The sequence below is a fragment of the Aythya ferina genome (assembly GCF_964211825.1).
Source record: "Aythya ferina genome assembly, chromosome: Z".
NCBI lineage: Eukaryota > Metazoa > Chordata > Aves > Anseriformes > Anatidae > Aythya > Aythya ferina.
Window position 1 is genome coordinate 12,875,964 of NC_140299.1, and position 14,075 is coordinate 12,890,038.

Below are 14,075 nucleotides of genomic sequence, written 5' to 3' on the forward strand. Positions count from 1 at the left end.
TAATGATTTTATGATTTTATGTGACTTCAGGATTTACAGATTTTCCTAATTAGAACCAAACTGAACTAAGTGCTTATGCACCCTAACTTACTAGCTTTTACCCCAGAAAACCATTGCAGATGCCCCAAAAGAAGTATGATTAAGGAAGTTTTGAGACCAGATTTTAAAATCATGTAAAGCATAATCTGGAGTTCTATGGAAACCAACAAAGTGTTTCTGCTTTTGTTCACTATTATTATCTGGATTATCTACCACTCAGTCATGACCCTAAAGGGACAGGTGATGAACTAATTGTAAGTAAAAACAAAGGGAAATAAAGAGGACAGTTGTTTCAAAAGAGGAAATAATCACTGTCAAATACAAGCAAATGAAATAGATAAGGTGGATGCAAGGAAAGGGGCAACAAGGTAACAGTTAAGAAATAGTTATGTATTTAGTAATTAGTCATGTATTTTAGTAATTTGCAAAAAACGGTCACGGTATACATGTAGTCTCTATAGGCGTTATGGGAGAAAATCTGGAGAAGAATAGTGAAACCAATGGCTTCGGTGTTTTTGTCACAGATTTTTTCCCAGTCACAGGGACAAGAGAAGAGGAAGCATAATGCATGCTGGCTGAAGGAGGAGCTGCTTGCCAGGCAGTACAGACTGTGGATGCTGCTGGGGTGAAGAGTAAAATCAGTTTTTCCATATGTTTGTAATCCAGTGGAGCAGGACAAGTACTAGTAATAAAGCTTCCAGAGAAAAAACAGTGGTTGTTTTTATTGTCATAAGTAAAACCTAACAGAATATGACATGCAAAAACTGTCTACATTTTTTTTAAACTTTGGAAAATGCAATGGAACTGAGTTGTTAAATAATTCTCCAGAAAATGTTTCCTCCTGCATTTATTCAAGACGCACCCCCTAAACTTGTGATAGGTAAAACACAAAATGAGTTGAAGATGGGTACCTAGTCATTTTGTAGTAACAGGTCACTGGCAAAACAACAACAAAAAACTGTACTAAATACACAAAGAAATACAACCAGTCTGGATTTCCTTTTCTGGTTACCCTTCCTTAGAAAACATTAAAAACATTAAAAAGTAAATCACAATAGAAACCCACAAAAAGTGAGTTTCTATTCTGGAGATAATCCCAAAATTCGTTGTCTTGCTTAATATTACCAACTTACAAAGGCTGCATTATATAACACAAGAACAATACTGTAATAGCTTCTTGGAATAATGGCTGCTCATGAAAGTCATGGTAACTTCTTTAGAGCCTAGCTCTATTTCCTTTTAAGTGCATAGGAAATTCTTACTGACAGTATTGGATTTTAGGTCAGGTCTCTTATCTCTGAATGATTCATCAAGCAAATGCATCAAATACATGGAGAAAACTATACCACAACCATAATACATACTGTAACTAAAGCAAAGAAGACCCTGCAATATGTTCTTTGAAACAGAATCTACAGAACACATACACAATTAAAAAAAAAAAAAAAGTTGATTAGCTGATGGGAGCTACGTACAGAGCTTATGCACGAAGGTCAGCACCATCAGACTTAACATCTACAACCCCTGATTACCTTGGACAGTTCTAGTCTTACTTATATCCTTAAACAATAATGGCTAGAACACTACTCTTACAGTATCTTAAACGTAGCTCATGAATAATAAGGTCAAAATAATGATAAAGCAGGAAGTATCAACAGCAAACTGGTTAATCAAAGGCAATTTCCAATAGTAAATTCCTTACTGTTTTCAACTTGAGAAGGACTTGTTTCATCTCCGAGTTGCTGTACTCTGGGGAAAAAAAAAAAAAAAAGAGAGACCATTTTTTTTTCACTAATGAACATAGTGTTAATGGCTGAAGAGCTTCTTGACTGCAGTTCCATACTTTAAACTTCATTCAATGTAGTTTATTTTAAATGTAGTACCACTGTCAAGACCAGCCTCAGGACAGCCATTGTAGCAGCCAAGGATCAGATTTATGAGTGATGCTCTGCAGCTGTTGCCTAATGGAGATTCATTACAAAGAAATGATTTTAAGATAAGTATAATCTAAAGGGTTTTAAATCGAAAGACTAGATCAAATCATTGCTCCTTGAGAAAGAATTCTGGCTTTACTTTCCTTATATTTCTTTGGATATATACAGGTTACTTTGAGGAAATGTATTCTTATATAGGCATAAATCCCATTATGTCTACAATATAGTGAATTACTACAAACCATGTTCATCATCACTGTCTCATTAGAGAGATGAAATTTGGTTATAATATTCTTTCTTGCAAACTGACATTCCAGATGGAACCAAAAAATGCAGGTTTTCTGCTTTTAAAATCACATAGCAAATATGATGCATATATCTGAAAAAAATATATAAACATCTGAATGATTGTCCTTTATCAATGCATATAAAATATATGCATTATTATTATATATATATATATGAGTTATGTATTTACTTTTCCACTACTCTGTATCCTTCTCAAAGCTGACTTCATGTTGTAAAGTAGATATAAAATCTAAGAATCAAAAAGAATTGAAAGGAAACTCATTTAGTCTGTTGTCCTGCCCAAAGGCAATATCTAAACTGTTCACAGCACCTGTCCTTAAACCTTCAGTGAGATTCTACAACCTGTTGAGGCCATCTACTCCAGTATTTAACTTACCACAGTGTTAAACTGTTGGACTTTTTGTCTCTAATGCTTAACTGAAATCTTCCTTCCTGCAAAATAAGCTGTTATTTCTTTTTTCATCCAGAGCAAAAGCTGCACCACTTGCTATTTTTAGATACACTTTGGATGTCTGAACGTGGCTCTGGGAGCTGCTCTTCCTTCTTTTGGCTGAACAGCCTGAATTCATTCGAAGTTGTTATGCATGTCATACCTTCCAGGACATTATTCTCATTGATCTTTTGTAGGCTTTCTCCAGTTGTCCACAACTTTCTTGAAACACAGTAATTATAACTGAACAAAATACTCCGTTTTTGGCTTTATCAGTTTCAAATACATCTTATTCAGGAAACTCTGACTTCAGCATCTAAATATTGTGCTTGATTATTGGACATGACAGTGCTGACACGTTAGCTACTAGTAATCCCTGATTTTTCTTTACAGAACTGACATTTTCAACCCTGCATTTTGAATTTTGTTATTCTAACCTGCTTCACACTGAAATATTTCTCATCTCTGACTTCATTTTTTTTTTCCTAAGTATCTGGCATTCCTGAGCTCCTTTTTCCATTAGAATCTTCTTGTATGTGATTTTATTTACAAGCGCTCTTTTTAATCTCTTCCTAGGAATGATGAATTCTATAACTTCTTGACTACACTCACCATTGTTATTTTTCACCTTCAAATTCTCAGATAACTCTGTACATAATTTCAGCATCAGATGCACTTCACCCTGTTTTTCTTCTTAGTGTTTGAATAATATATATATTTTTTAAATGGTCAATGTGTTTCAAAGACTTTTTCATACTTTACATCCTACTATCTGCTGTAATACTACCAAAGGTCAGCTGAGTCTGAAGTTATCTCATCTACCCCATTGCCTTGGACTGACATTCTAGATTTGACTGTATTTAACTATGAAAGCACCCTTGTTATTTTTCTTTGGTCTTTGTACTTTTATTCTTGGCACAATGGACTTTAAACAGGTTTATCTCCTGAGAGATTCTGCCTCTTAGACCAAGCCTGGATGCCTTAATATACAATATCTTATTGCTCTTCTCTCTTTCCTTCCTAACAAGGCTTAGCACTCTTTATTCAGTCATGAGACTGATCCTATGAAGTCAGTTAGGCCAAATAGATCATAGTCTTGATTGGGGAATAAGATTTGCCGGTCCTCCTCCTTATTTTGATATTTTTTTGTTAAGTATACTATTTATCTTGGTATAGTTGTTATCTGCTTAATTTGTTTTGCTACTTGCTGTGCAAATTAATGCTTTACTGACTGGGTTTCCTAACAGTGCAAAATGTTAGCACATTCTTTTAAAACTGGCAAACGCTAACACTACAACAGATTAATCACATAAGCATTTTTACTGTGAGTTATAGAACTATTTATTTTAATGCAAAATGTATGATGCAAATCTTAGATGCAAAATTTTTCAACAGCTCAGTAACGCCAGGAAGATGTCAAGCTACGGTAATGTCATTATTAGCCTATAACCAAATACCTGTCCCAGTGTGAAAATATATTTAGATCATTATGGTGTTATTACCATAGGAAAAAAAATAATAATATTGAACATTCTTAAGTTGTTTTATAGACCCATAATTCCAAAATATATCAGCACCACTGAAAAACATACCAGGACTCTCTGGTACAATTTCAGAAGTCCCCTTACATTTACACTTAATTTCCCTTAAGACCATCTATAAGCTAACAAGACAATCTTTTAAAACCATTGTCTCCTACAGATGGTTGCTTTAATTACTGTTTTAGTAAGATATTTCACTTGTCATTATAAATTAGAATATGTCTTTCATGGAAAGTACACCTTAATCTGAATTTTATTTTAACGTATTGTTTATTTTAATGCACTTATTTTTGTGCCTTGTTTAATGGATCATTTATGCAAATTATATGAGATAAATAATATGAGTTAATAATAATAGTACAGGACATCTATTATGTCTGGAGAAATAGTCACACAGGGTTCTAAAGAAACTTAGGAAAATGAAATGGCTGCAGAATTGCGAGCAAGGAATTTGTTTGAAAATCTATGTTTAAGTTCATAAGCTTCCCTAGCAGGATATGTACTTAGCCAGTGAAATAAAAATTAAAGTAGTGTGTTATTATTTAACGAGCTCTTTTTTTGATCAGACTTGAGGGGAATCACACTGTCCAAAGTGGCCACTAAAGCACAGCAAAGTAATTGTCAAATAAGCTTTTTCCAACGGAAAAGACACACCACATTGTTCTTCCAAATTCCGAGTGCTGTTCATCACTGCAGGCATACAGTATGCAAATCAAACTTCTTTGCTCCAGCTGAGGCTGTACTTTGCCCACTGAATGATTCATCTTTGCAGGCAAGCAGGCAGTACTTGCACCATTAACCTTCCCTGAGATTTTACTGGGGAAGCTTTCTTCATCTTTTTGATGTGATTACAAAAGATTCTTGGTATGGAAACTACCATAAATAGAAACATATTTGGATGTCCTGGCCCTGGTCCTAGTATCTGCAGTCTTATCCATGTGGGTATAGCACATACATGATGCTTTTAGATGATTTTAAAATGCTTTTACTCTTGCCTGTCACACTTTCCATTAAGAGAATGTATCTGCTCTAAATTGTATTAGCAGAATCTTACACAACTTAGGAGAGTACATAAATCATATCAAAGATTCTTTGAAAGAGTAAGTTTCTCTGAAAAATTAAAATCTCATAGTGAACACTAAACTGTTGCCCCCATCCCAAGGTTGAATAATGTAATACTCCGCAAAGATGAGATTTGTCTGATGTACTGACATCAATAGATTAGTTCTCCAATGTTACAATAATAGCTTGTTAAAAACATTTGCTTTTCTTTTGCTACACAGATCTTTTAAGTTCTCTAACAGAAGAACATGAGGATTTTTTTTCCTCTCTAATATCTTGATTATAGCCTTAAAGGCCCACAGATGTCAGATCTCCTTACAATGAAACATTCACAAACTAGTAAGATGAAACAAAATACACTGCATTTTCAAACTACTAAGCAAATAAATTAATAATCAGGGAACAAACAAAAGAATTTAAACAAACTGCTCAGTTGTTCTACTTTTGCCTTCTTTCTCATTCAATCCTTCTTTTAGCTGCTTATCTAAGCCATAAAGGTGAGGGGTTGTTATCCCATTTTTGTATTTATCAGTGAAGACTGCTGGCACTCTCCACTAATAAATGACTGTTATAAACAACAACACATATATTCTCTTTCAAACAAAGTCACTAGATTTTTTAGCAATCAAGAATGAGGATTAGAATTCCTTATGGATTCCATACTTAAGCTCAGAAAACAGGAAATTAGCTGAGCTGGAAGGGATGGAAGATCCATATCCCAGGAGTTAAGGAACACAAACTGGCAGTGGGAACAGTGGCAAGAAACAACAAAAGGACAGAGGAGAAGCTAATGTTAAAGGACTGTAAGTCACATACAGGGTTGAAAATCAGACACAAATGAATCATTGCAGCATATATCTAGCTCTTATTCAAGAAACTAATTGTTTCTAACTAGAAATCTGGCATTATATAGCTCCCAAATATTTGAAATTGCCCAAGCCAAATCCTGCTGGGAAGAAAATTCCAAGCTTTACTGTAACACTGTACAACACTGACTGGGTCTGAAACAAGGGATGTCCTTTTTCCTGTAGTCAGTTCAGCATTATCACAAAGTCTGAGACACAGTTATTTTGCAAACAACTTTTTCTGCAGTGCAATCCATTTCTTCTAACTGGAAACAAAACCAACCAACCAAACAAAAAAAAAATATATATATATATATACATATATATATATGTCAAGGTTATCCAAAAGTACTAGGAAATTAGTGATTTGGTACAAAATTGAAATACAGAATATGTGTGTATTACTGAAGACCCTGTACAATCAATAAACGACCATCAGATTCTATGGTTTGAATTCAAAAATTGCTATGTGCACAATGGCATGTACTGAATCTGTTTAAGAAACAAACATGATATGGCAGTTTTTCATTCATACAAATAGTCGATGAGATGTAAAACTGAATAGCTACACTTGGGTAACAATTATTTCATGGTTGTATTTATGGAATTTGTTAGAACACAGTTAAGAAAGAAATAATTCACATTTCTCAGTCTTAAAAATCAAGACATAAATCATGTTCCAGACCAGCATAAACTGGTTGTTAGTTTTGAGTGTCAGTATTTACTATGCCTACCTGTTATGATATATAACCACCATTTTAAATCTTGTGTTGCTTAATAAATTCACCACTAAGTGTGTTTGACTACGACTTGATTCTCAGTGCATTTCTGTAAACTTTTCTCTAAAGTCATTATTTCTATCACCTTAACTGTAATGATGTTAGTTGGTTTATTTCAAGACATGACTCTAGATTACTTTTCTTCTTTTCTTCTTCTTCTTGTAAAACTCTTTTAATTTCCACATCACAACATAGTCATCATCAGATAAAATTATTGTTATTAATAATTTTCCCACCAGAGCTAGAACCACAGCCTAGAAAGTCTGATGTTCACCCCAGGCAAATTGGTAGAAATAATACCAAGCCATACAAATAATGGACACAAGGATAAACAGAGGTATAGGAGGAAATCTGAACTTATCTCTTTAGAAGCAAATCACATTTCATAGATCTTTTGGACCACTCCACGTGTATCTCAGCTCTTAATTTTCCTATTACATTTTGTCTTTCCAGTACCCATGTATCCCTCACTCAGAATGCTCTCATACCCTTTCTTACCTTACAGTAAATATATTTTAAAATTTAGGCTAGTTTCTGGCAGACATCCAAACTTTTTGATGACATGCATAATCAAAAGAAGGAAAAAATCACTTGTTTGCTCAGCACTGCTTTGATAATGCTGTTGCTTTACCACTTTACTAACTTTCCTATTTTACACTTGACTTTTCCACTAGTTTTTTTGCTAAGTTTTCCTGTTTCAGAATTTGAAATCTAGTATCTAATACTGTGTTTTCACAAATCATTCACACTGCTTATGAGACTGTAAAATAATGATTTTATCTGTATTTTTTAAATAGAGGTTATCTAGCTGTCTCTTTTAAATGTAAGACTATGGTATGTTGTAAAAATGAAGACAGCAACTTCAGGTTAGAAGCTGAAATGACTGTGGGAACCAAGTAAGGCATTAGAAAAATGTGCTAAAAATATATGTGTTCCCAGAGTAAGGTGGACAGGATCTTTCTGCAGTAGCTAATGCCCGAACACTTGTCTCAGTCAAGATAAGAGGGAAAATGAAATAGTAGGTGGAAATTCCAGCAAATGTACAACAGTCTTAAAGAAATCTCTGTATGGGGTTTTGTTTATTTGTCTTCCTTCCACTAATGCAGCTCTATTGATGTTTCTAACAGTGGAAGCTACAGTGTAGGCAGGATGCAGGTCATCTGGTCCTGATCAGAGCAATAATAATAAAGAGAAATGCTTGTTTTTCCATTTTTTCTATTTCTCCATTATTTCTCCATTATTCCTCCATTTTGATGTCCCTGTAAAGATGGGGTAGTAAGTATCAATGTTGTGAAGAGAACATTCTTGTAATCATAAGAGATATGATAAGACGGGATGATGAATAACCTCAAGGTACTCTCAATGAAGTCAAAAGGAAGGTCTGAACCACTCAGGTTCAGACAGGTTGTGTTGGTATCCAATGTTAATAGTCATACTTATAAAACAATCCATACCAGCAAAGCGCTTCTCTCCTAAAATGCCTCACCTCCTGCCTATTTCTAGCAGCAGCAACTTGTACCAGGATGTTTTCAACAATTGCTGGTATTTCAGAAAATAAAACTGGATGCCAACAAGGAAAACAGTAAAGCTCAATTTAAATTTTTCAGTATTGGCAGTGAAATAATTGTTTGATTAGTTAATGGTTCTGAGCAATTCACTGAGTCTCTTTGTAAAAAAATCTAAATTATCAATGATTAATAAAATTCTTAAAATCTTGCTTAGAGTAACAGAGAAAGTGTTATCTATGGAAAACATTAATTAAAATACCAGCAATTTTGTGTATGTATCTAATTCTGAAATGATAAAACCCACTGATTTTCAGACAGCAGGATACTAAAAGGAAAACAATTTCTGTGACATTTTCAGGTATTTTTGATTTTTCTGTAGCCAAGATAATGAAAACTAAAATAATATAAAATCTTCTATCTAAACAAAAGTATTTCAGACAACCTAATTCTAATGATTACAATACCACAAAAACACAAACTTTGTGACATGTACTTATCTCTAGTTTTCTCCTCTATTAATTTTTGAAGTTGTTTAGCATTTTGAAATCAGTTACCTATTGTCTAACTATTAAAATAGTCAGTTCAGACTTCAACTAATTTATAAATGTAGTATATACTGTCACTAACTATTATAAATACAGATATTACATAAATACTCTATTAATTGGTTGACAGGATTCAGATTTGTTTTTCAAAGTAGTAATAAGTCCTGACTCTGTATTTTAGAGACACTGAGCCACAGCAGAGTAACATCTCAAAACTTGCCAGTGACTTGTAAAATTTTTCACATTCACTTTATTATAAAATATTTTGAATGATACTCATGTCTCAGAGATGAACATGTTTAAAGTGGCCTTTCATCATGATAACTTCAAATTCAGCCTGTAGTTAGAGATTTTTCCTCTGCTCAGATGCAGGATGGTTTTGTCACCAGAAAAGGCTTTCCAAAATAATTTTATTATTAAATGCCCCTGTACAATGCCCCAAGTACATGCCTTATACTTACAAGGGGGTAGCCTGGGTAGCCTGCACCTCTGATAACCTAGGCCCTTTTAGAAGTACTGGGTCTTGAGAATAAGCACTCAGATAACATACAGAGCAGGAGAGAAAGCAGCAGGAAAATTACTGGGGAGTAAGAGTTGTGGAGTAAATATTTTGTATGTGACCCATGCTTACAAACTGCTATAGTGAAGGGGATTTTCATCTCTTTATTTTTAAGAAACTGACATTCCACATTTAACAAAGAAATGTAAGACCTTGAATTATTACCATTTATTTTCCATATGTACAATTACTTTTGCACAGCTCTGTAACATCCACTTGTCTAATGCTGTACCGTTTTTGTTTTGGTTTTGGTTTGGTTTTGGTTTTGGTTTTGGTTTTTGTCAAAAATGCCAGTTCTTCTAAACGTATATATAGCTCCAGTTTCTGCTTCTGTCTTTACATATCTGAGTCCCTGTATCACAAGCAGTTCCAGACACTGCTCTCTCTGATTACAACCAGGGCCTTTCACACAGTCACTCATGCTGTATGATTGCTACGGGCTGAATCAAACCATTCTTTTCAAGTTAGACAAGCTTAGAATGTCAAATTTCTAAAATATATCTTCCTCAAAAGTGTCCTAATAAGTTTTGCACATTAGTATTATCACCACATGTATTTACGTGTTAATTATTCAGACTCATATGAGCTAAGTTCATCTTTCTTCCTGATCTTATCATATGCTGCACTTTCTACAAAATAGGAGAAAAGTTCTGTTTGAGAGCACATTTAATTGCCCACTTATGTCTAAAAGACTAGACATGACTGAATGTATTGCTTTCTGATAGGAGATTAACTCCTTCAAATAGGGAAGATGGAGCTTCTCCTATATCACCATCTAGTGGGGAGGAAATATGAAGCACTGGAGCAATGGCTGTGGACAGGCAGTAATAGTAGTTGCTTTCTGTCGATTCTGCTCTTGAGGACAGCGCCTTGTTACTTTCCACAGATGCACACATAATGCTTCCAGACTTCATTGGTTTGGAAGAAGATCCTTAACTGAATGCCCTAACTGATGGATTTCACATTACCTACTTTATCCTGCCAGATGTTCTCCCAGAAGACTGAATGTTAGACCAGAGACATTAAAAAAAAAAAAAAAAAAAAAAAAAAAAAAAAGCCCAACAGCTCTGGATACATTGCCTGTCCTAACCTTTTACCATTTCAGACAGAAATGATCAGGATATTTTCAAATGCTGTAAATTCCATTCTTGTAGGTTAAAAATTAAGCTATTGCCTTGCTGTGATGGGGAGTGAACATTCTCTACAAATGATATTTTCTTGTAACTGAACAAGCCACAAAACTGGCATGATTATTTTATGGAACTAGAACAACTGGACATAATTTGTTGAACCCTTGAAATAAGGACAAGAGAAAAACACTACAGCAAAACGTATCTTATGGTAAAAACTCACAGAATAAAGGAAGACATAACATTTTCTCTTACTGCATCTATAAAGCAATAATCCTATCAAAGCAGTACAGGAAAAATGGGTTGCAGGACAAATTTTACATCAAATAGTGCTGAAATGTAAAAGATCTATTGGTATTTTCACAGACATCAAAGGGGCATTGTAAATCAGACATTTTATTGTGGCTAGGATATTTTAGGGTATTTTCCAAACCAGAATTAAACTACTAAACAGTGTCATTTCTCCCTCAACACGTCGTGATTAAGAGTTCTCTGACCTAGCTATGTATTGCTATACCTAAATAAACTTACTGCAAATATAATCCTAATACTGAATTTCTTGACATGAGAACTAGATAGAAACTTACAGATGCTATGAGGGACATTCATTTTAAGGCACTGCAAAAAAGACATCAGTACAGAGAGCCTGAAATATCAACAAACAGAAGGTCAAGGTGCCTAGTATAAGGAAAAGTTATGGCTGTTCTGAAAAGATGAAGACTGAACCCACAGAAGAAGGAAGAAAAATAAGCTGTGGATTTTTACAATAAATAAATAAGTAAATACAAATCATAACCATGACTGAGACCATAGTGGGAGAGAAAAGAGCTGCTCTCTGTAGTCTAACCAGAGAAATTGGGAGTGCAACCCAATCTATCACAACTTCACAACTTCAGAAGTTCCCACTGCTCCCAACACTTCATATGAAAAGGAAAAGCACTACATTTGACTAAGAGAAGCAAACAACTAAACTCACAGAGTGAATACAATACTCTTGTTTACCCTTAAAAAAAAAAAAAAAAAAGAAAAAGAAAAAAGCACAAGTTCCCTAAGCAAAAGCAGACATTTCTCTTACGCATTGTATTAATCAAAATCTTGCAATTTATTGTTGTTATTTTGCAAAATGGTTTCCTTCTCTTTTTACTTTTAAAGGTTGTGGTTGCAGTTGTGTACCATGTGTGCTTTCTAGATTAGAAAACTTGACCTAATGTTGAAATATAAACCAAATGTGTAAAACACTTTTCAGACAAGAAGTTATAAAGCTGTAATAACTTTAAATATTCTAATGCTAGTTTGTTATAGGAAATGTGATACTAGTATCCACTAATTGTCAGGCAGCAATACAAGTAACTCACCCTGCTTGGCCTTAAGTACCCTATGAGTTGGCACATGTGCATCCATACATACAACTTAGGAGGCTTCTGGAAAAGTGTCTCCTGCACTAGTGTAGTCCTCTAGTCCTCACACTCCAGTGTGTCCTGCACTGGAGTTCTGGTAGAAGAACAGCTGCATTTCATGTCTCCTACACTGAAAAAATTCTTTGCTTTCTCTAGTGCAGGAGACATGAACTTGCAGAAATTCTACCAGAACTCTTTCCACATGTTCACTGCTACCAGCACATCCCTAATAATCTTAATAAACTGCTGTAAAAGCAACAATTTTTAGTTCAAGCCATATTACCCCATTTCTTACTTTAAAAAGGTAAATGGTTCTTACCATAAGGTTGAGTATGGTTCAGAACAATATCATGAGAGAATCAGAGAGTGAAAGATAATGGAAAAAAAGGGTGGTCTAAAGAAAGATCCTGATCCAGCAAAGATATAAGAGAAGGAAAATAACAGGAGGAAAACATTTGCAGCCAAAGAACATTTGCAGGGGGGCAGAGAAAATACCAGAGAGAGACAGTGCTGTGAATCCAAGAGGAGACTCTGAGGAAGGGAAATGGGGTTTCTAGTGTTCTATATAGCCAAGAGACTGAAGAGGCTGAGACCAGAAAAGAAGTCAATAGGTTTTTCATAAGCTTTATTTAGTATAACTGAAGCTTTTTGAGGGATTGAATTGCCTCTTGAAGGGAAGCAGGAATAGAGAAATGAAGCAATAGTTGAAGAAACAGAAATTTGATCTAAAAGACCCCTCACAGCATATTATTTTAAAATATAAGTACTTTTGGTACAATTTTATTTAATTCCTTAGAAATTTTAATCAGGAAAAGACCAAATCTGTATCCATCTCACCATAGACACTTAAATGCTTAAAATGAGAACTGTAGGGTAGGACCCCAGGTCTCAGGTTAGGTCATCTCCTTATCCCCAGTTACAGCTTAAGTTAAGAGAAAAAAAAATGTTGTTTCTGGAATGTGACTTAACCTACCTGAGAGGAGCAACTGCTCTCCCTTGACCAAGGCATGTCTTCCAGAGAGGGGGGGGATCGCTGACCTCGGTGGCAGGTAGGCGACAGGCAGGGTCTACAGAGGTTTACATTGCAAAACATAATTTAAAAAAAAAAAAAAAAAAAAAGAGAGAGAGAGAGAAAGCCGTTTACCCAATCAATATTTAAGCATTGTCACTTATCTCCACAACACTTCATAGCAACTCACAACAGGTAACTTTACCTGGTGGCATCTAAGTCCACCGGGGGAGCCAGTAGCCGTTTCCACCGTTTGGCACCGTCCATATGAGAGGGCTTTGACCACCCTGACCACCCTCTCCCAAATGTTTAAGTGCGGCGGGGCTCGAGGCGGGACCCGAGCCATTTATCTGAGAAAAAAAAAAAATAATAATAACCTTTTACACATAAGAGTCGGGGTTTGGCGGAAAAGGAGTTAAAAAGCCCAGAGCCGGCGCTGAGGAACCCAGCGGACTGCTCCATTACCCGGCGAGGGGGGAGCCTGCTTCCACATTGTTAATTACTCGCTCTAAAATTCGTGACAAAATTTCAAAGGAAGAGGGATAAACAGTGTCTATAAGGCACGAGGAGGGGATCTGTTAACGGAAAGAGGTGAAGCTGAGGTAAAATTCTGAGGGCAGGTCTCTCCTCAGTTCCACTCGGCGGCCGGGCCGTGTCGCAGCCTGGTCTGGGGGAGGAGGCGCAGCGGCACCCGGTAGCGCATTTGGGGCTGGCAGGGCGTTGTGGGGGCATTTAGAGCCGCTTTGAATTCCTTCTCCAGCATCACCAGAGTTTCCCTCCTCACGGGCTGCTTCTGACAGTCCCCGGTTACCTGCGTGGGACTGAGAGGAGAGGAGAAACGGGCGGGCGTGAGAGCGGTGGTGGCAGTGGGGCTGGGAGTGACAAAAGGGCGGGCAGCGTCCGCCCTGGGGCAGCCCGGGGTGCTGCTGCTCAGCCAGGAGTCTGGTGGCTTTCTGTAGTGCCGACAGTATTGTAACCTGCCCTTCCG

At 35.9% G+C, this 14,075-nt stretch overlaps 1 long non-coding RNA gene across 1 annotated transcript; it reads right to left on the reverse strand.

The window, feature by feature from the left end:
* Window positions 1-1,681: 1,681 nt before the first annotated feature.
* On the reverse strand, window positions 1,682-13,402 carry LOC311427710. Its single transcript, XR_014687510.1, has 3 exons — window positions 13,293-13,402; window positions 13,052-13,145; window positions 1,682-1,788 (listed from the first exon to the last, which is right to left on the reverse strand). It is a non-coding gene; the product is annotated as an uncharacterized lncRNA (long non-coding RNA).
* Between the last annotated feature and the right edge of the window lie 673 nt (window positions 13,403-14,075).